Source organism: Muscardinus avellanarius (genome assembly GCF_963383645.1).
Source record: "Muscardinus avellanarius genome assembly, chromosome: 6".
Classification (NCBI taxonomy): Eukaryota; Metazoa; Chordata; class Mammalia; order Rodentia; family Gliridae; genus Muscardinus; species Muscardinus avellanarius.
In genome coordinates, this window is record NC_137791.1 from 77543562 (window position 1) to 77563505 (window position 19944).

Consider the following 19944-nt stretch of genomic DNA (forward strand, 5'->3'; position numbering starts at 1 on the left):
TCTTCTCGAGATTGTTTTGGGTATCTAGAGTCCATATTCCATATCAGGATAGATTTTTTCTGAAAAATAAATAAATAAGTGCATGATAGCTTCACCTAAAAAAAAGAAAAGAAAAAAAATATTCTCTGGTAAGAAAGCAAGCAAAAAGAAATATTGAACTGTTATCTTTTAGTCATCAAAAGCTTGGTTTCAGACAAATGAAATGTTTTGTGAGATTATCATCGTTAATATTGGATAAATTGCTATAAAACTAGATGTCAACCACTAAGCCAAGCATGGGAAGGAGGGATGGGGAGGGAATGGGTGGGGATCAGGTAGGGGCTATCTGGGCGATGTGTGCATGTAGGTCTACAAAAGTATTTTCTTTATACCATTATGATGTATGAATACATTGCACCAATAAAAAATAAAATAAAAATAAATTAAAAACTCTCAAAGAAGATATGTTCACCAATAAACAATAAAACATCAACAGAACTACCATATACTGGGCAAAAAGACTGATACAAAAAGCAACATGCAACATAAAAAGATAAAAATACAAAGGAAAACAATGCTGAGTATTAAAATCCATCTCAATACAAATCTTTGATGTCAGTATAGAATTAGCTATCAAATCCAAGCCACACCGAGGTAAGTCTGGCTGATGAAAGCCAGAAGTCAATAATGGAGGGAAAAATAAGTTCCTCAGTGCAAGAAAGCTGAATAGTGTTCTGGAGTATTTCCCTGGCTGGTATAAACAGTATCAAAAAATCTTTTTGGCAAAGGATAGAAATAAATACAAATGGAATGCTACATTTTTAAATCAGCAGACTGTCCAGGAATGATAAAGGTGTAAGTAAAGTAGCAAGGGGATAACTTTAAAACATTATTTGTTGTGGGCTCAAAAAACATTCAAAACAGATTTATTTGGAGGTGGCACATTAACTTTGTCTAATCGTTTAGGCTTAAAGGAAGTAAAATTAAAAGCGGATACTTTTTCCTAAGAATTTTTTTTTTTTTTGGTGGTACTGGGGTTCCTGGAAGCCCTTCTACCTCTGGGCTACACTCCCAGACCTATTTTTACATTTTTATTTGGAAACAGGGTCTCCTAAGCCAGCGTGCGTGGCTGGCTTTGAACCTGCACGATCCTCCTGTCTCTGCCTCCCAAGCACGGGGATTACAAGCATGCACCACCACATGCACCACCACGCCTGGCCTAAGAATTTCTTTAAAACCAAGTATATTGCAAAATAGCAACATTATACTTGGTAAATAATAATTGGCAACAAAATAAGTTTAAACAGTGTAATATTTTGCCCAAAACCAGTCCCAGATACTGTTTCATTACCAACATGCAAACTAACTTTGTTGTAACAAGCATAGGCCAATTCTATCAAACGTGTCCTTGGTTATATATCCAGTTTCATTTAATGTTTTGAAAGCTCATTTGATAGCCAGTCAAGTCCTTCATACAGAACAGTTCCTTGTGTAGCACAAATGGCTTGGACATACCACATACTGTTACGAAGAGACTAAAGACCAAATTTAGCTGTCATTTCAGTAATGGCCATGGCGTTTGCAAATCCTGTTTGTTGGCAAAAAGTAGTGGGGGTGGAGGGAGATGGCGACCGAGGAAAGCAGTTTTTACGAGTACGACTGACACTTGGTCTCCTTAGCACCAAAAATAACACCTTACAGAGTCAGAAAATGCTATTAATAGAGAAATAAAAGCTAAAAATACAAGAGACAGAAAAAAAGAAGACTAGAACAACCAGAGAAGCAGAAAAGAAACTACCCTGCTGTGGCAACGCTATCTTGCCTCACAGAACCAGACTCCAGAGAGAAAAAGCAACGCTATCTTGCCTCACAGAACCAGACTCCAGAGAGAAAAAGCAAAGGAGCTGAAGTGACCAGTTGCAGTCCAGTCGGATGTAATTCATCAGTTCTTTCACAGCAAAGATGAGCTAAAATTTTTAGCAGTCAAGCCTATCACGGTCTCCAGGAATTCAGAGCAGAGCTCAAAACCAGAGGGCAGTACGCCAGCCTCACAGCCGAGGGCTTGACAGTGACACCACATTGCCAGCAGCAGCGGTGCATTCACCACATCCATGAAAGCTCCAGCTAAAGCTCCAGCCCAGCACCACTACAATCGTAAGTGAAATTGTGGCCCCTACAGGAGAAATCCCAGCCTTGCACCCTCAGGGACTCAACCAGCTTTGATAAGCTCTGGGTCAGAGATCTAGCAGTTCAACGCAGTGTAGACTACACCCTAGTCGCAGTTCCCTGAAGGAAAGCCCCCAGCCCGCTACCCTCAGAGTCTGGCATAGCTGCAACAAACTCCTTGGGCCAGAGACTTTGCGATACAACTCAGAGGAGCAGTGGCGGCAGAGATTACCACACTCCCTGCCCCAGAGATCCAGCACACAGTAAGTGAAGCCATGGTGAATTTGAGAAAAACCCAGAGAACGTGGGAGTGGGATCTGCTGTTGATCATATCAGAAGCTTAGACAGACTCAGGCTCAGATCAGTGAAAAGTGTTGGGGGAATCTTATGTTTAACTCTAAACCCAATGAGTAGGATTGCCAAGAATACCACAGATATCCTAATTGTGGGGAACAGGGAGAAGTCAGACTAGCCCCAGCCCTAGCTGTGTAGAGCTGAGACTCCTACATTGAGTTTGGTCTCAGAGGCATATGCTACCAACAGAGGCAGGGAGAGACCTAGACTCCAAATCTGTGGAAAGTGTGGAGAGTGACCTTCACTTATTATTTAAATCCAACCCCATTGATAACGACCATCTGCATAGACTGAGAAGACTCAGAGAATCAGACTCACAGAGGGAAAGGTGCCCATAGCAATCCGTATCTACACAGAGAGAGACTGCTGAATTTATTTATAGAGTTGCATCAATTCATTGTAAGGATTGTTTGGGTTTTTTCGTTCTTGTGTGTGTGTGTGTGTGTGTGTGTGTACCTGATTGCTTTTTTTTTTCTTTTTTTTGAAGGGGGTTTATGGGTTTTTTGGTTTTGTTTTGTTTTTATGATACTTGTTTTGCTTTGTTTGTTTTTGTTGTTTTTAAACCCTCATACCAAATCCTCTCCCAAGCTTTTTCCCTTTTACAAATCTACTCTGTCCTCTCTATCCATCTTCTATCTGTCTCTTCTTTTTAGTGCTCCCTAGTCCTGTATTGAATCCATATCATTATAACCAAACTATACATTGGTTACTAGAATTCTACTGCATTGGTTCTATCTCTAATCTCTAGTATATACTACCTTAACAAACTCATATACTCATACTATTCGACCCTATTTGAGACCTTACCCTATTCTTCCATTTACTCCTTCACTTCCCTCCTTACTCAACCTTCACTGTTGAACACAACTTGCCATTGAATATACCAGCTGACACCTAGAGACTGAGAGAAATCTACCAAAAGCAACAGGTACAAATTTCTGAAATCATGGGATATAGGAACAACAACAGAGCAATGAGCTCTCATGGCCCTACAATAACATAATCTGATAACACAGAAATGCAGAGATTTCCAGAAGATCAAATCAGGAATGTAACTGTAGAAATAATTCAGGATCTTAGAAAAGAATTTAGAGAGAGTTTGAAAGAAATAAAGGATGCAATCATTGAAGTAAAGGCATCAATTCAAACTATAAACAATTGATTAGACCACATGGAGAATAGAATCTCGCTCCTACAAGATGATCACTCCAAAAATGAATGCATAGTTTATAACATAGAAAAAACAATTTGTCAACAGGAATTGGACATTGAAGAAATATGGGCCTATCTTAAGAGAGATAACCTAAGAATTATCAGCATAGAGGAGGGAAAAGAAGGTGAAACCAAAGGGATCAACAATCTCTTCAAGGAATTAATAGCAGCAAATTTTCCAAACATAGAACAAGAGGTCAATATATGGGTATAGGAAACTTATAGAACTCCCTTTAGACAAGATCCGAGAAAAGGTTCCCCATGTCACATAATAGTCAAAATGACCAATGAGGAAGCCAAGGAGAGAATCTTAAAGGCAACAAAAACAAAAGGCCAAGTGACATTCAGAGAAAAACCAATTAGAATCACTCCACACTTCCAAAACTAAGTCATGAAAGCCAGAAGGGCCTGGACTAAAACATTCGAAATCTGAAAGAAAACAACTTCTGGCCAAAACTTTCCTCCCCAGCAAAATTAACTTTCATATTACATGGGTAAATAAGAAGCTAAACCAGCACAAGAGAAAATACTCAAAGAGATTAACTACAAAGAAGAAATAAGTAATACATGCCAGAACCAGAGAAACCAGAACTTCCATCCAGCAGACAACTAAGCAAAAAAGAACAAATAGTATTTCAAACTGAAATAAAGCTTTAACATGTTAGGAATTAAAAAATCTTCTCTCAAGCCGGGTGTGGTGGCGCACGCTTGTAATCCCTGCACTTGGGAGGTGTAAACAGGAGGATTGCGCCGGTTTGAAGCCATCCTCACTGGCTTAAGAGACCCTGTTTCCAAATAAAAATATAAAGTAGGTCTGAGAGTGACAGGGCCAGCCTGTCAGTGGTGGGGCTTAGCCGGATGATGAGTGCCGATGGCCCAAACAGAAGCACATGGAGCTGGGAGTCGAGTCAAGCAGGATCTCTTTTATTTTTCTCAGGAAACCAAATTTAAAGCAAATAACCACAAGGGGGATTTCCAACAGGAAACTATTTTAACCTATCATGCTAAAGGTCACTCTTGCATGCGCAAAGCACATAACTTGTAGCCAGTCATTATACAATGCACGAGGGGTTCACGAGCACAGAAGCATTATATGAGCCAATAAGGCTCAACATTACCAAATTGGGCTAGTGGGGGTAAGGGGAGTAGTTATGCCCTCCATATCGGCTCAGCACTACATTTTGTTGATTCATCGGAAGTTCTCATGTTTTTTTCAGGTGGTTGTGCAGACCCCAACATGGGAGTGTAGCCTGGAGGTAGAAGGTTTCCAGGAACCCCAGTACCACCAAAAAAAAAAAAAAAAAAAAGATCATTTCTCAATAATCACACTGAATGTAAATGGCCTCAACTCCCCAATAAAAACACATAAATTGGCAAAATGGATTGAAAAACAGAACCCATCTATCTTCTACTTGCAAGAAACACACCTTACAAGTAAAGATAGAAACAAACTTAAGGTAAAGGGCTGGAGCAAGGTAATCCATGCCAACGGAACTCGAAGGCAAGCAGTAGTAGCAACTATGATATCAGACAAGTTAGACTTCAAGCCCAAGCTTATTAGAAGAGACAAAGAAGATCATTATTTACTGGTAAAAGGAACAATCCAACAAGAGGAAATAACAATAATCAACATTTATGCCCCAAACATAGGTGCAGCTACTTTCATAAAAAAAGCTCTCTGTGACATTAAACCACACATAAATCCCAAGACAATAATACTGTGACACTTAAACACCCCTCTCACACCATTAGACCAATCTTCTAGACAAAAGGGGAGTAAAGATGCCTCAGAACTAAAGAACAACATTAATCAAATGAACCTGTTGGACACATATAGAATATTTCACCCAACTACAGCAGAGTACACATTTTTCTCAGCTGTTCACGGAACCTTCTCCAAAATAGATCACATCCTGGGACACAAAATGAGCACTAGCAAATTCAAAAAATGTGACATAGTTCCCTGTGTCTTTTCAGACCATAATGGAATGAAGTTAGAAATCAACTATAAAAAGATTCAAAGAAACCACATGAACATGTGCAGGCTGAACACCACACTTCTGCATGAAGAATGAGCCATACAAGACATGAGGTGAAATCAAGAAATTTTTAGAAACAAACAAAAATAAAGATACAACATATCAAAACCTCTGGGACACTTTGAAGTCAGTATTTTTAAATTTATTTTTATTGGTGCATTGTAATCATATATCACATTGAAATACAAGCCTTGAGAGGATATACAAGCACACATCATCCAATTAGCCCCCATCCAGTCCCCATCCCATTCCCTCCCCCTCCCTCGATCCCATGCTTGTTTGGTGATTAACTTCAATACATTTGTTTATGTACCTCCTGCGTTTTAAAGAGGCTCCATCCTCCCCTATTCCATACCCTCTGATTGGTCACCTTAATTGCTTCACTATAGGGCCCTTTTGATAGCTCGACCTCTTCCTGTTGCCCCTTTCCTCCTAGTATTTGCTGATTAGGGGAAGCATCTAGTTTTTATTTTCTGCTATATTTCTCTGTGCATGCCGCATTGCAAGTACCGATCCCACTCTTGATGGCCCCAGTAGTGGCCTGGCTACCCGGTGGACTGATCCAGACCTCACTGGCTGGTGCCGGAGCCAATGGCTGACATCGGAGCCTTCTGTGAGGCAAGGCCACTACTGGGGCCTCTGAAGGCAGTATTAAAAGGAAAATTTATAGCACTGAGTGCTCACATAAGAAAAACAGAAAATCATTAAATAAACAACCTAATGAGACACCTAAAAGCCCTTGAAAAACAAAAACAATCTAATTGCAAAGCCAGTAGAAGACAGCAAATTATTAAAGTCAGAGCAGAAATTAATGAATTAGAGAATAAAAAATACAGAAAATCAACAAAACCAAAGGGTGGTTTCTCAAAAAAAAATTAACAAGATCGACAAACCACTAGCCAATCTAACTAAAAAAAGAGAGAATCAACCCAAATTATGAAGATAAGAGATGAAAAAGGAGAGATTATTACTGACAGTGTGGAAATCCAGAGGATTATCAGAAACTACTTTGAAAAACTTTACTCCAACAAAAAAGAAAATCTGGAGGAAATTGACAACTTTCTAGATAAATACAACCTGCCTAAACTGAGTCAAGAAGATATAGAACACTTAAACCAACCAATAACAATAAAAGACATTGAAACAGCAATAAAGAGCCTACCATCAAAGAAAAGCCCAGGACCAGATGATTTCCCAAGTGAATTCTATAAAACCTTTATAGAAGGGCTAGCACCAATACTCCTCAATCTATTTTGTGAAATAGAAAAAAAAAATGGAACTTTCCCAAATACATTTTATGAAGCCAACATCACATTAATACCAAAACCAAATAAAGATAGTTCAAGGAAGGAGAACTATAGGCCTATATCTTTGATGAATTTGGATAAAAATTGCTAAACAAAATACTAGCAACATGCATTCAAAAACACATAAAGAAAATCATACATCATGACCAGGTAGGGTTCATCCCAGGGATGCAGGGCTGGTTCAACATATGAAGATCATTCCATGTAATTCATGATATAAACAGAACCAAAGACAAAAATCACATGATCATTTCAATAGATGCTGAGAAAGCATTTGATAAAATCAAACATCCATTTATGATAAAAGCACTACAGAGAATTGGAATATAAGGAACATATCTCAACATCATAAAGGCAATCTACAATAAACCCATAGCCAACATTATTTTAAATGGGGGAAAACTACAAGAATTCCCCCTAAAAACAGGAATAAAACAAGGATATCCATTATCACCACTTCTCTTCACTATAGTACTTGAGACTCTAGCCAGAGCAATAAGGCAAGAAAGAAAATCAAAGGAGCACAAATAGGCAAAGAAGAACTCAAACTTTCACTATTTGCAGATGACATGATACTATATTTAGAAAACCCAATAAACTCAACCAAAAGGCTTATAGAACTGATCAACAAATCCAGCAAAGTGTCTGGATACTAAATCAATCTTTAAAAATCAGAAGCTTTTCTGTACACCAACCATAAATCCACTGAAAAAGAAATTCAGAAAACACTTCCACTCAGGATCATCCACAAAAAAATAAAATACTTAGGAATAAACTTAACCAATGAGGTAAAAGATCTCTACAAAGAAAATTATAAAACATTGAAAAAAGAAATTGAAGAAGATCTTAGAAGATGGAAAGATCTTTCATGTTCATGGCAGAATAAATACCATTAAAATAACCATGCTTCCAAAAGTGATCTACATATTCAATGCAATGCCCATTAAACTACCAAGATAATTCCTCACAGACATAGAAAAATCAGTACTTAAATTTATTTGGAATAACAAAAAGCCAAGAACAGCTAAAGTAGTTCTCAGCAACAAAAACCATGCAGGAGGAATCACAATACCCGACTTTAAACTATACTACAAAGCCATTGTAATAAAAACAGCATGGTACTGGCACAAAAACAGATATATAGACCAATGGAGCAGAATAGAAGACCCAGAAACAAGTCCACACACTTTCAGCCAATTGATTTTTGATAAAGGGGCCAAAAGCATACACTGGAAAAAAGATAGCCTGTTCAACTAATGGTGTTGGCAAAACTGGTTAACCATGCAGAAAATTGGAAATTAATCCCACTTTTTTTTTTTTTGGTGGTACTGGGGTTCCTGGAAGCCCTCTACCTCCGGGCTACACTCCCAGACCTATTTTTACATTTTTATTTGGAAACAGGGTCTCCTAAGTCAGTGCGTGCGGCTGGCTTCTAACCTGCGCAATCCTCCTGTCTCTGCCTCCCAAGCGCGGGGATTACAAGTGTGAGCCACCACACCCGGCTAATCCCACTTTCTCACCCTGCACAAGAGTCAATTCAAGATGGATCAAAGACTTGGAAATTAAACCAGAGACCTTGAAGCTCCTTGAAGAGGGCATAGGTCCAACACTGCAACACATAGGCACAGATAAACACTTTCTCAACAAGACCCCAAAGGCACAACAAACTAAAAGGTGAATCAATACGTGGGATTGCATAAAACTGAAAAGCTTCTGTTCAGCAAAGGAAACTATCATGAACCTCAACTGAGAGCCAACAGAATGGGAGATTTTTGCCACCTACACATCCAATAGACGACTAATATCTAGAATATACAGAGAACTCAAGAAACTAAATACTAAAAAAAAAAAATTCATCCAATCAAAAAATGGATGCTGCCAGGCGTGGTGGCGCACGCTTGTAATCCCCGTGTTTGGAAGGTGGAGACAGGAGGATCGCGCTGATTCGGAGCCAGCCTTGCTGGCTTAACAGACCCTGTTTCCACATAAAAAGTAAAAAAAAAAAATAGGTCTGGGAGTGTAGCCCGTGGGAGTGTATCCTGGAAGTAGAAGGGCTTCCAGGAACCCCAGTACCACCAAAAATAAATAAATAAAAAATGGATGCTGCGCGTGGTGGCACATGCTTGTAATCCCCGCGCTTGGGAGGCTGAGACAGGAGGATAGCACAGGCTCGAAGCCAGCCACGCTGACTTAAGAGACCCTATTTCCAAAAAGAAAGTATAAAATAGGTCTGGGAGTGTAGCCTGGAGGTAGAAGGGTTTCCAGGAACCCCAGAACCACACACACACACACACACACACACACACACACACACACACAGCCAAGCAAACTAAATAGACACTTCACGAAAGAAGAAATTCAAATGGCCAATAAATGCATGAAAAAATGCTCAACATCACTGGCAATCAGAGAGATGCAAATCAAAATTACCCTGAGATTTCTCCTAACTCCAACTAGAATGACAATCATTCAAAACACAAACAACAACAAATGCTGGCAAGGATGTGAAGAAGGGGGAACTCTAAAACATTGTTGGTGGGATTGCAAATTAGTGCAACCACTTTGGAAAACAGTATGTAGAATCCTCAGAAGAATGGGAACAAATCTACCATTCAGTCCGGCAATACCACTTCTGGGTATCTACCCCCCCCCAAAAAAAAAGGAAACCAAACTACCAAACTAATGCATGTGTATCTATGTTCATAGCTGCACAATTCACCATAGCCAAACTATGGAACCAGCCAAGATGTTCATCAACAGATGAATGGATCACAAAACTGTAGGATATGTACACAGTGGAATTTTACTCAGCCATAAAAAAAAAAAAAAAAATTGCGGTGTTTTCAGGGAAATGGATGGATCTTGACATTAAGCTAAGCGAGATTAGTCAGTCACAAAAAGTAAGGAATTGGATGCTTTCCCTAATATGTGAAAGCTAGGGTGAAAGGGGTCATAGGAGGATCTCCAGGTGAAAAAGGAGATTCTATAGAGGAGCAAACAAGGCAACCTAACTGTGGGGATGGGAGAAGGGGGAGAAGGAAACTCTGTAAAGCGCATGATGTACTTATTCTTATCGAAGTCAACCACTAAACCAAGCATGGAAAGGAGTGATAGGGAGGGAGAGAGGTTGGGTCTGGGTGGGGGCTGGCTGGGTGATGTGTGAATTTATGTCTACACAAGTTTTTTACCCCTTTATGATGTATAAATACAATGCACCAATAAAAATATATAAAAAATAAAAATAAAAACAATGAAATAAATAAGATGGCATTAAAAAAGTAGCAGTACCACATCTTGCAGCTCATCTTCCTCCAGCATTTTCTGCAGTACGTTGTTCCTTCCTGAAATATCTCACAATCATTGCTGTCTACCACAAAAATAAGGCCCTGGGTATTCTCAAAGTAATGCCTCCAAAGAGGCCTAATTTTATCTTGACCATCAACATGTGAAACAAATGCTCTTATATTCTACTGTTTCCACATTAAAACCAATGGTAGGAATGGTACTATCTCCCCCAGCTTCAGTTTATACAGAATGGTCATCTTGCCAGCAGCATCCAGTCCAACCATCAAGATATGCATCTGCTTCTTGCTGAAGAGATAGGAGAAGAGAGAGGAGATGATGAGGCCCATGGTGGTAGTGTCGCCTGTGATGGGCAGAAAAAACAGTGAGGGGCGTTCCTGGGCCTTCTTTCATGCCCCGGAAAAACTGAGCAGAAGGGAAGAGAAAACACTGAGGCAGAAATGGCGGCAGGGAGGGCTCACTGGTCATGTCGGGTGAAGCTCCAGGGCTGAACCTAGTGGGAAGAGGACTTGCTCGGCGACGCTCCAGTTTTTTTGTTTGTTTGTTTGTTTTTTGTTTGTTTGTGGTTTTTTTGGTGGTACTGGGGTTCCTGGAAGCCCTTCTACCTCTGGGCTACACTCCCAGAGCTATTTTCACATTTTTATTTGGAAACAGGGTCTCCTAAACCAGCACACGCAGCTGGCTTCGAACCTGCGTGATTCTGTCTCTGCCTCCCAAGCGCAGGGATTACAAGCGTGCACCACCACGCCCGGTCGCTCCAGTTGTTTTTTTTTTTTTTTTTTTTTTTTTTTGGTGGTACTGGGGTTCCTGGAAGCCCTTCTACCTCCGGGCTACACTCCCAGACCTATTTTTACATTTTTATTTGGAAACAGGGTCTCCTAAGCCAGCTGGCTTCGAACCTGCGCGATCCTCCTGTCTCTGCCTCCCAAGCGCGGGGATTACAAGCGTGCACCACCACGCCCGGCAATACAGTTTTTTTTAATAGAGGTCAATTAGATCTGGGAATCCACTGGGAGACGAGGTGAGGCAGTGGCAGCTTCAAGTGCTTCCTGACCTCATGACTGCAGGGACCTGCTGGCCTTTTGCTGTTCAGCAAACCCCAGCACCGGCCTCACCGCATGGCAGGACCTGGCACCAGCCTCGTAGGCCCCAGTCCCAGCCTTTCTGCTCAGCTGGCTCCATTCCCATCCTCTCAGTTTCTGAACCTGGCCTCGTTGTGCGGCATGCTACAGTCTTCCTCACCGTGGACAGGGCATCTACAGAGGTTCCCATTTTTTCTCTCATATATATCTATATCTATATCTATATATATATATATATATATATATATATATTTTTTTTTTTTTTTTTTTAAGTAGGAGAAAACAGTACATGTCTTTTGCAAAAGCTGGGAGCCCGAATACCTAGCAGCAATGAATTTTGTCTCCCCTCTGTAGGTGGAGGTCCACAGCTTCACCATGGAGAGCGGGATCTGCTGCTCCAGGCACACCACAGTCCCCAGCACTGCATAAAGAAGCGCGGCAGCCATGAGCGCTGAGGCATCCTGGGACAGGCAGTGGGGCAGCCCAGCCCTGCCATGCGGGGCTCCCTCTGTCACACCTTGAACATTTTTTTTTTACATAGTATGTTGTCCAGAATTCCTGAGCATGTGGGATAGAAGCAGTCTGCTTTCAGGGAGATTTCTTCAACAGTTCAAGGTGGATTGGATTGGATCTGTCTGACTCTCCCAAATACTGGCTGCTGCCACTGTCGTACCACCATCTTGGTCTGCTTTTCTCTCTTATATTTTAGGTAGGAAGTCATGACTGAAAATGTCTCTGTATGTTATCCCAAACAAATATTAAACCAAAATCTGTTGTCCAGGGTTTCTCAGAGGAATACATGTCCTATTCGTCCTCTGCCAACTGTCGCTGCTGCAGCCACGGCTGCCACCATCTTAAATGTATTGTTGCTATTAATCCTTACAAACAACTGTGAAGTTGATATTCATTTTTTTTAGTGTGTGTGTGTGTGTGTGTGTGTGTGTGTGTGTTACTGGGGTTCCTGGAAACACTTCTACCTCTGGGTTACACTCCCAGACCTATTTTCATATTTTTTGTTTGGAAACAGGGTCTCTTAGGCCAGCGAGGCTGGCTTCGAACCAGCGCAATCCTCCTGTCTCCGCCTCCCAAGTGCAGGGATTACAAGCGTGTGCCACCATGCCCAGCAAGTATTCGGTTTTTTTAAGTGAAAGGGCTGAGGCTTACAGAGGTTAAATATTGAGCACAGTAAATAAGTAGCAAAACTAACACCTGAACCTGGCTCCGCCCTCTGCATGGTCACAGTTATTACCAGGAGTAAGCATAACAAAATAGATAAGCTTTACCAAAGGTTACTACAGAGCCAGGCGTGGTGGCTCACGCTTGTAATCCCCGCGCTTGGGAGGCTGAGACAGGAGGATCGCACAGGTTCAAAGCCAGCCTCAGCTACTGAGTGAGGCTCTCGGGAACATAATGAGACCCTGTTTCTAAATAAAGTATAAAAAATAGGGCTGGGAGTATAGCCCGGAGGTAGAAAAAGGCCCTGGGTTCCACCCCCAGTACCACCAAAAAAAAGAAAAAAAAAGGTTACTACAAATATTCTTCAGAAAAATTCTAAAGGCAAGGCATGGTGATATACACCTATAATCTCAGTACTTGGGAGGCTAAGACAGGAGGATCACAGGTTGAAAGCCAGTTAGAAATTTTGCAAAACCCTCAGCACTTTAGTGAGACCCTGTTTCCAAATAAAAAATAAAATAGGACTGGGGGTATATGGCCCTGGGTTCAAACCCCAGTACACACACACACACACACACACACACACACACTCTCTCTCTCTCTCTCTCTCTTTCTGCAATATTCTATGTAGGTGTTAATAATCTAAACAGAGCCAGAGATATCATCACATGCCTTAATTCCAGTACTTGGGAGGGTGAGACAACAGATTCAAGACAAGACTCAGCAACTTAGTGAGACTCTCAGCAACCTAGTAAGACTATTTCAAAAAATTTTAAACGAAAAAACAAAATTTTAAGGGCTGGGAATATAGTTTGGATGTAGAATGCTTCTAGGTTCATTCCCCAGTACCACAAACACACCAAAAAAAAAAAAAAAAGGAAAAAAGAAAAATTACACAGAAACCAGTAAAAAAATGTGGATAGTGTGGCATAAAATGCTAATATCCATTTTCCCCCTTACTATATATTTTGTAGCATGCATTCTCAAAGAGGGAGAGAGAATGTTACTCTAATGGGGACAAAAATTTTTTCTTGGAAGGCTAAAAAACTGTAAATATTATAATAATTAATAGCCTACCAAAGTTCACCCCTCCCCCCAAAAAAACTATTTCCTAGTATTTAATTCCTCTCTTTAGGGAGATATTTAAATTAATTTAAATTTCAGTTCATTTAAATTTATTTTCCCCCAGGGAAGCAGAGTACATAATTTTAAAAAGGTTGAGAAACAGCCAGGCATGGTGATTCATGTTTATAATCCCAGTATTCGGGAGGCTGAGACAGAGGGATTGGGTTTGCAGACAGACTCTGCTACTTAGTGAGGCCCTCTGCAACTGAGTGAGACCCTGTTTCAAAATAAAGAATACAAAATAAGGCAGGAGTATAGCTCAGAGGTCGAATGTCCCTGGGTTCCATCCCCAGACCCACACACACACACACACACACACACACACACACACACACACACAAAATGGCTGAGGGTATAACTTGGAGGTAGACTGCCCTGCATTCAGTTCCCAGTACCAAAAACAAACAAACAAAAGAATTAAAGTAAACAATTTAAGAAGAAGGGGAGAAAGGAAAGGGAAGGGAGCCACTGGTGGAGGAGAGTGAAAAGAAAAATAATTGTTTTCCTAGTGGTGTTCTTTAATAATCCTTGAAAACAGAATACATAAGCTACTCCATTAAATGCTATTTGTGGAAGTTGTACAGAGGGTGGAAAAGAAATAGAAAGATCTGTGTATAACATAGTATAGATAGTCAATACATAATAAAGAGCAATAACAGCTCTATTAGCTGTAGTTTTTCTCTTTCTTCTATTAATGAGTGTATTCAATGATTGTGTAAAGTTGCTGGTATACATACAGCAGTCTTAAAAATATTTCTAATCCTGCCAGGCGTGGTGGCGCACACTTGTAATCCCCACGTTTGGGAGGCTGAGACAGGAGGATCGCACAATTTCAAAGCCAGCCTCAGCAACTTAGTGAGACCCTGTATCCAAATAAAGTATAAAATCGGTCTGGAAGTATAGCCCAGAGGTAGAAGAGCCCCTGGGTTCCACTTCTAAGTAGCTGAGGCTGGCTTTGAACCTGTGTGACCCTACTGTCTCAGCCTCTCAAGCACTGGGATTACAAGCATGTGCCACTATGCCCAGCTCGTCCAGACTTAAAATATCAAAGAAAAATAGCAGTAAGACTTCCCAAGTTCTTTTGTTTTCATCTTTTAAAATTCTTTTTTCTTGGCCCGGCGTGGTGGCGCACGCTTGTAATCCCCGCCCTTGGGAGGCAAGACAGGAGGATCACACAGGTTCGAAGCCAGCTGTGCTGGCTTAAGAGACCCTGTTTCCAAATAAAAAAGTATAAAAATAGGTCTGGGAGTGTAGCCCGAAGGTAGAAGGGTTTCCAGAAACCCCAATACCACACACACAAAAAAAAATTTTTTTCGTGTGTGTGTGTGTGTGTGTGTGTGTGTGTGTGTGTGTGACTGGAGATTCTACCTCTGAGCATTCTGCCCAGGGCATTCTACCTCTGAGCTATAATCCCAGCCCTTTATAATTTTTTTTTTTTTTTTTTTTTTTTTTTTTTTTTTTTTGTGGAGCTGGGGATGGAACCCAGGGGCATTCTACCTCCAAGCTACACCCCCAGCCCTTTTTTTACTCTTTATTTTGAAACAGGGTCTCAGTGTTCACAAACCATGATTCTCCCGTTTCAACCTCCCAAATGCTGAGATTACAAGCATGTGCCCCCGCACCACAGCTAGCCCTTTTTAAAATTTTAAGTAGGGTTTTGCTAAAGCTGCATGTGGTGGTTTATGCCTATAATCTCAGTATTTGGGAGGCAGAAATAAGATCACAAGTTTAAAGCCAGCCTCAACAATAGTACAACTCTCAGTAACTAGCTAGACTCCATTTCAAAATAAAAACAAAAGACAGGGCACGCCAGCTGGGGCCCGGGTCGCAGGACTCTGGGTCCTGGCCGAACTGCGCATAGCACGCCAGACCCCTGGAGAAACCAGGCCCAGTAAGATGCTGGGTTCTGGGCGGGGGTCGCGGGCTGGGCACGCCAGCTGGGGCCCGGGTCGCGGGACCCTGGGCCCCGGGCCGAACTGCGCATAGCACGCCAGACCCCTGGAGAAACCAGGCCCAGTAAGATGCTGGGTTCTGGGCGGGGGTCGAGGGCTGGGCACGCCAGATGGGGCCTGGGTCGCAGGACTCTGGGCCCCAGGCAGAACTGCGAGTAGCACGCCAGACCCCTGGAGAAACCAGGCCCAGTAAGACGCTGGGTTCTGGGCAGGGGTCGCGCGTGGGGCACGCCAGCTGGGGCCCGGGTCGCGGGACTCTGGGCCCCGGGCCGAACTGCGAGTAGCACGCCAGACCCCTGGAGAAACCGGGGCCAGAACAGAAAAAGATAAAGAAAAATATCGGAGAGGAGGTAAGAAAGCCGTTATGGATGCCAGGACACTGGAGATGCAGACAAAACTTATCTAAATGCCCTGGAACTTATGGAAAAATTCGCCGTGAAAGAGGACTGCTATTTCTCTATATTGTTAAGAATCTCAGACATCACATATAAGGAGAGAGTTTAGCGGAGACCAAGGAGAAAGGCTGTGTTGAAAGAATTCCCCGTGATGGTGGTGGAGACTTGTATTCAGGAGAAGCAGAAACCGGATCCTACCAACCTTATTTTTTTGGAGAAATTACACCAAATGTCGAATGCTACCATCACGCATGCTTAGGAACACTGGACAACATTCAGAGTGGAAAAAGAGCCTGGGAAGGATTTGAAACGGTGGAGGCAGTGGCAATGCCAGTGGCCAATATTCGGGGGAGGCAGAGATCTGATACATTACAACTGGAACCTTTGAAATAATAACCACAGAGACAGTGATCGGAACCTGCTGAGGGGTTAGGCGGGCGCCGGGGCCAGTGGCCGACATCGGAGCTTGCTGTGAGGCAAGGCCACTACTGAGGCCTCCGTGACCGGGATTGGAACCTGCAGAGGGGTTAGACCGATGCTGGGGCCAGCGAGGCCGGCATTGGAGCCTGCCATGATGCAAGGCTTGTGCTAGGGCCTCCGAGGTCGGGTCTGGAACTTGCTGAGGGGTTAGGCCGGTGCTGGGGTTAGCGAGGCCTGCATCGGAGCCTGCCGTGAGGCAAGGTCAGTGTTGGGGCCCCCGAGGACGGGACCAGAGCTGCTGAGGGGTTAGGCCGGTGCTGGGGCCAGTGAGGCCAGCATCGGAGCCTGCCTTGAGGCAAGGCCAGTACTGGGGCCTCGAGGCCAGGATAAGAGCCTGCTGAGGGGTTAGGCCGGTGCTGGGGCCAGCGAGGCCGGCATCGGAGCCTGCCTTGATGCATGACCAGTGCTGGGGCCTCCAAATCCGGGATTGGAGCCTGCCAAGGGGTTAGGCCGGTGCTGGGACCAGCGAGGCAGGCATCGGAGCCTTCCTTGAGGCAAGGCCGGTACTGGGGCCTCCGAGGCCAGGATAAGAGCCTGCTGAGGGGTTAGGCAGGTGCTGGGGCCAGCACGGCCGGCATCGGAGCCTGCCGTGAGGCAAGGCCGGTACCGGGGCCTCCGAGGCCAGGATAAGAGCCTGCCGAGGGGTTAGGCCAGTGCTGGGGCCAGTGAGGCCGGCATCGGAGCCTGCCTTGAGGCAAGGCCAGTACTGGGACCTCGAGGCCAGGATAAGAGCCTGCTGAGGGGTTAGGCCGGTGCTGGGGCCAGCGAGGCCGGCATCGGAGCCTGCCTTGAGGCAAGGCCGGTACTGGGGACTCCGAGGCCAGGATAAGAGCCTGCCGAGGGGTTAGGCCGGTGCTGGGGCCAGCGAGGCCGGCATCGGAGCCTGCCGTGAGGCAAGGCCGGTACCGGGGCCTCTGAGGCCAGGATAAGAGCCTGCCGAGGGGTTAGGCCGGTGCTGGGGCCAGCGAGGCCGGCATCGGAGCCTGCCTTGAGGCATGACCAGTGCTGGGGCCTCGAGGCCAGGATAAGAGCCTGCTGAGGGGTTAGGCCGGTGCTGGGGCCAGCGAGGCCGGCATCGGAGCCTGTCTTGAGGCAAGGCCGGTACTGGGGCCTCTGAGGCCAGGATAAGAGCCTGCCGAGGGGTTAGGACGGTGCTGGGGCCAGCAAGGCCGGCATCGGAGCCTGCCGTGAGGCAAGGCCGGTACTGGGGCCTCCGAGGCCAGGATAAGAGCCTGCTGAGGGGTTAGGCTGGTGCTGGGGCCAGCGAGGCCGGCATCAGAGCCTGCCTTGATGCATGACCAGTGCTGGGGCCTCCAAATCCGGGATCGGAGCCTGCCAAGGGGTTAGGCCGGTGCTGGGGCCAGTGAGGCCTGCATCGGAGCCTGCCTTGATGCAAGGCCGGTACCGGGGCCTCCGAGGCCAGGATAAGAGCTTGCCGAGGGGTTAGGCCGGTGCTGAGGCCAGTGAGGCCGGCATCGGAGCCTGCCTTGAGGCATGACCAGTGCTGGGGCCTCCGAGGCCGGGATCGGAGCCTGCCGAGGGGTTAGGCCGGTGCTGGGGCCAGCACGGCCGGCATCGGAGCCTGCCTTGAGGCAAGGCCGGTACTGGGGCCTCCGAGGCCAGGATAAGAGCCTGCCGAGGGGTTAGGCCGGTGCTGGGGCCAGTGAGGCCGGCATCGGAGCCTGCCTTGAGGCAAGGCCAGTACTGGGACCTCGAGGCCAGGATAAGAGCCTGCTGAGGGGTTAGGCCAGTGCTGGGGCCAGCGAGGCCGGCATCGGAGCCTGCCTTGAGGCAAGGCCGGTACTGGGGACTCCGAGGCCAGGATAAGAGCCTGCCGAGGGGTTAGGCCGGTGCTGGGGCCAGCGAGGCCGGCATCGGAGCCTGCCGTGAGGCAAGGCCGGTACCGGGGCCTCTGAGGCCAGGATAAGAGCCTGCCGAGGGGTTAGGCCGGTGCTGGGGCCAGCGAGGCCGGCATCGGAGCCTGCCTTGAGGCATGACCAGTGCTGGGGCCTCGAGGCCAGGATAAGAGCCTGCTGAGGGGTTAGGCCGGTGCTGGGGCCAGCGAGGCCGGCATCAGAGCCTGTCTTGAGGCAAGGCCGGTACTGGGGCCTCTGAGGCCAGGATAAGAGCCTGCCGAGGGGTTAGGACGGTGCTGGGGCCAGCAAGGCCGGCATCGGAGCCTGCCATGAGGCAAGGCCGGTACTGGGGCCTCCGAGGCCAGGATAAGAGCCTGCTGAGGGGTTAGGCTGGTGCTGGGGCCAGCGAGGCCGGCATCAGAGCCTGCCTTGATGCATGACCAGTGCTGGGGCCTCCAAATCCGGGATCGGAGCCTGCCAATGGGTTAGGCCGGTGCTGGGGCCAGTGAGGCCGGCATCGGAGCCTGCCTTGATGCAAGGCCGGTACCGGGGCCTCCGAGGCCAGGATAAGAGCTTGCCGAGGGGTTAGGCCGGTGCTGGGGCCAGTGAGGCCGGCATTGGAGCCTGCCTTGAGGCATGACCAGTGCTGGGGCCTCCGAGGCCGGGATCGGAGCCTGCCGAGGGGTTAGGCCGGTGCTGGGGCCAGTGAGGCCGGCATCGGAGCCTGCCTTGAGGCAAGGCCGGTACTGGGGCCTCCGAGGCCAGGATAAGAGCCTGCCGAGGGGTTAGGCCGGTGCTGGGGCCAGTGAGGCCGGCATCGGAGCCTGCCTTGAGGCAAGGCCAGTACTGGGGCCTCTGAGGCCAGGATAAGAGCCTGTCGAGGGGTTAGGCCGGTGCTGGGGCCAGTGAGGCCGGCATCGGAGCCTGTCTTGAGGCAAGGCCGGTACTGGGGACTCCGAGGCCAGGATAAGAGCCTGCCGAGGGGTTAGGCCGGTGCTGGGGCCAGTGAGGCCGGCATCGGAGCCTGCCTTGAGGCATGACCAGTGCTGTGGCCTCCGAGGTCGGGATCGGATCCTGCCGAGGGGTTAGGCTGGTGCCGGGGCCAACGAGGCCGGCATTGGAGCCTGCCATGAGGCTAGGCCAGTTTCTGGCCTCCGAGGCCGGGATTGGAATCCTGCCAAGGGGTTAGACTGGTGCAGGGGCCAATGGCCAGCATCGGAGCCTGGCGTGAGGCAAGTTCACTCCTGCGGCCTCCAAGGCCGGGACCAAAGCCAGCTTAGGGGTTAGACCGGTGCAGGGCCCAGCGAGACCAGAACTGGAGCCTCCCATGAGGCAAGGCCACTGCTTGAGCCAGAGAGGTCTGGATCAGTCCACTGAGTAGCCAGGCCACTACTGGGACCATCAAGAGTGGGATTGGTACTTGCAATGCAGCATGCACAGAGAAATATCGCAGAAAATATAAATCAGACGCTTCTCTTAATCAGCAATAACTAGGAGGAAAAGGGCAACAGGAAGAGG

General features: G+C 46.0%; 1 pseudogene across 1 annotated transcript; it reads right to left on the reverse strand.

Annotated features, from left to right (window-relative positions):
* Positions 1-1409: 1409 nt before the first annotated feature.
* LOC308264080 (ADP-ribosylation factor 4-like) lies at positions 1410-10689 on the reverse strand (annotated as a pseudogene). The gene is made up of 2 exons: positions 10346-10689; positions 1410-1594 (listed from the first exon to the last, which is right to left on the reverse strand). The product of its transcript is annotated as an ADP-ribosylation factor 4-like (transcript).
* Between the last annotated feature and the right edge of the window lie 9255 nt (positions 10690-19944).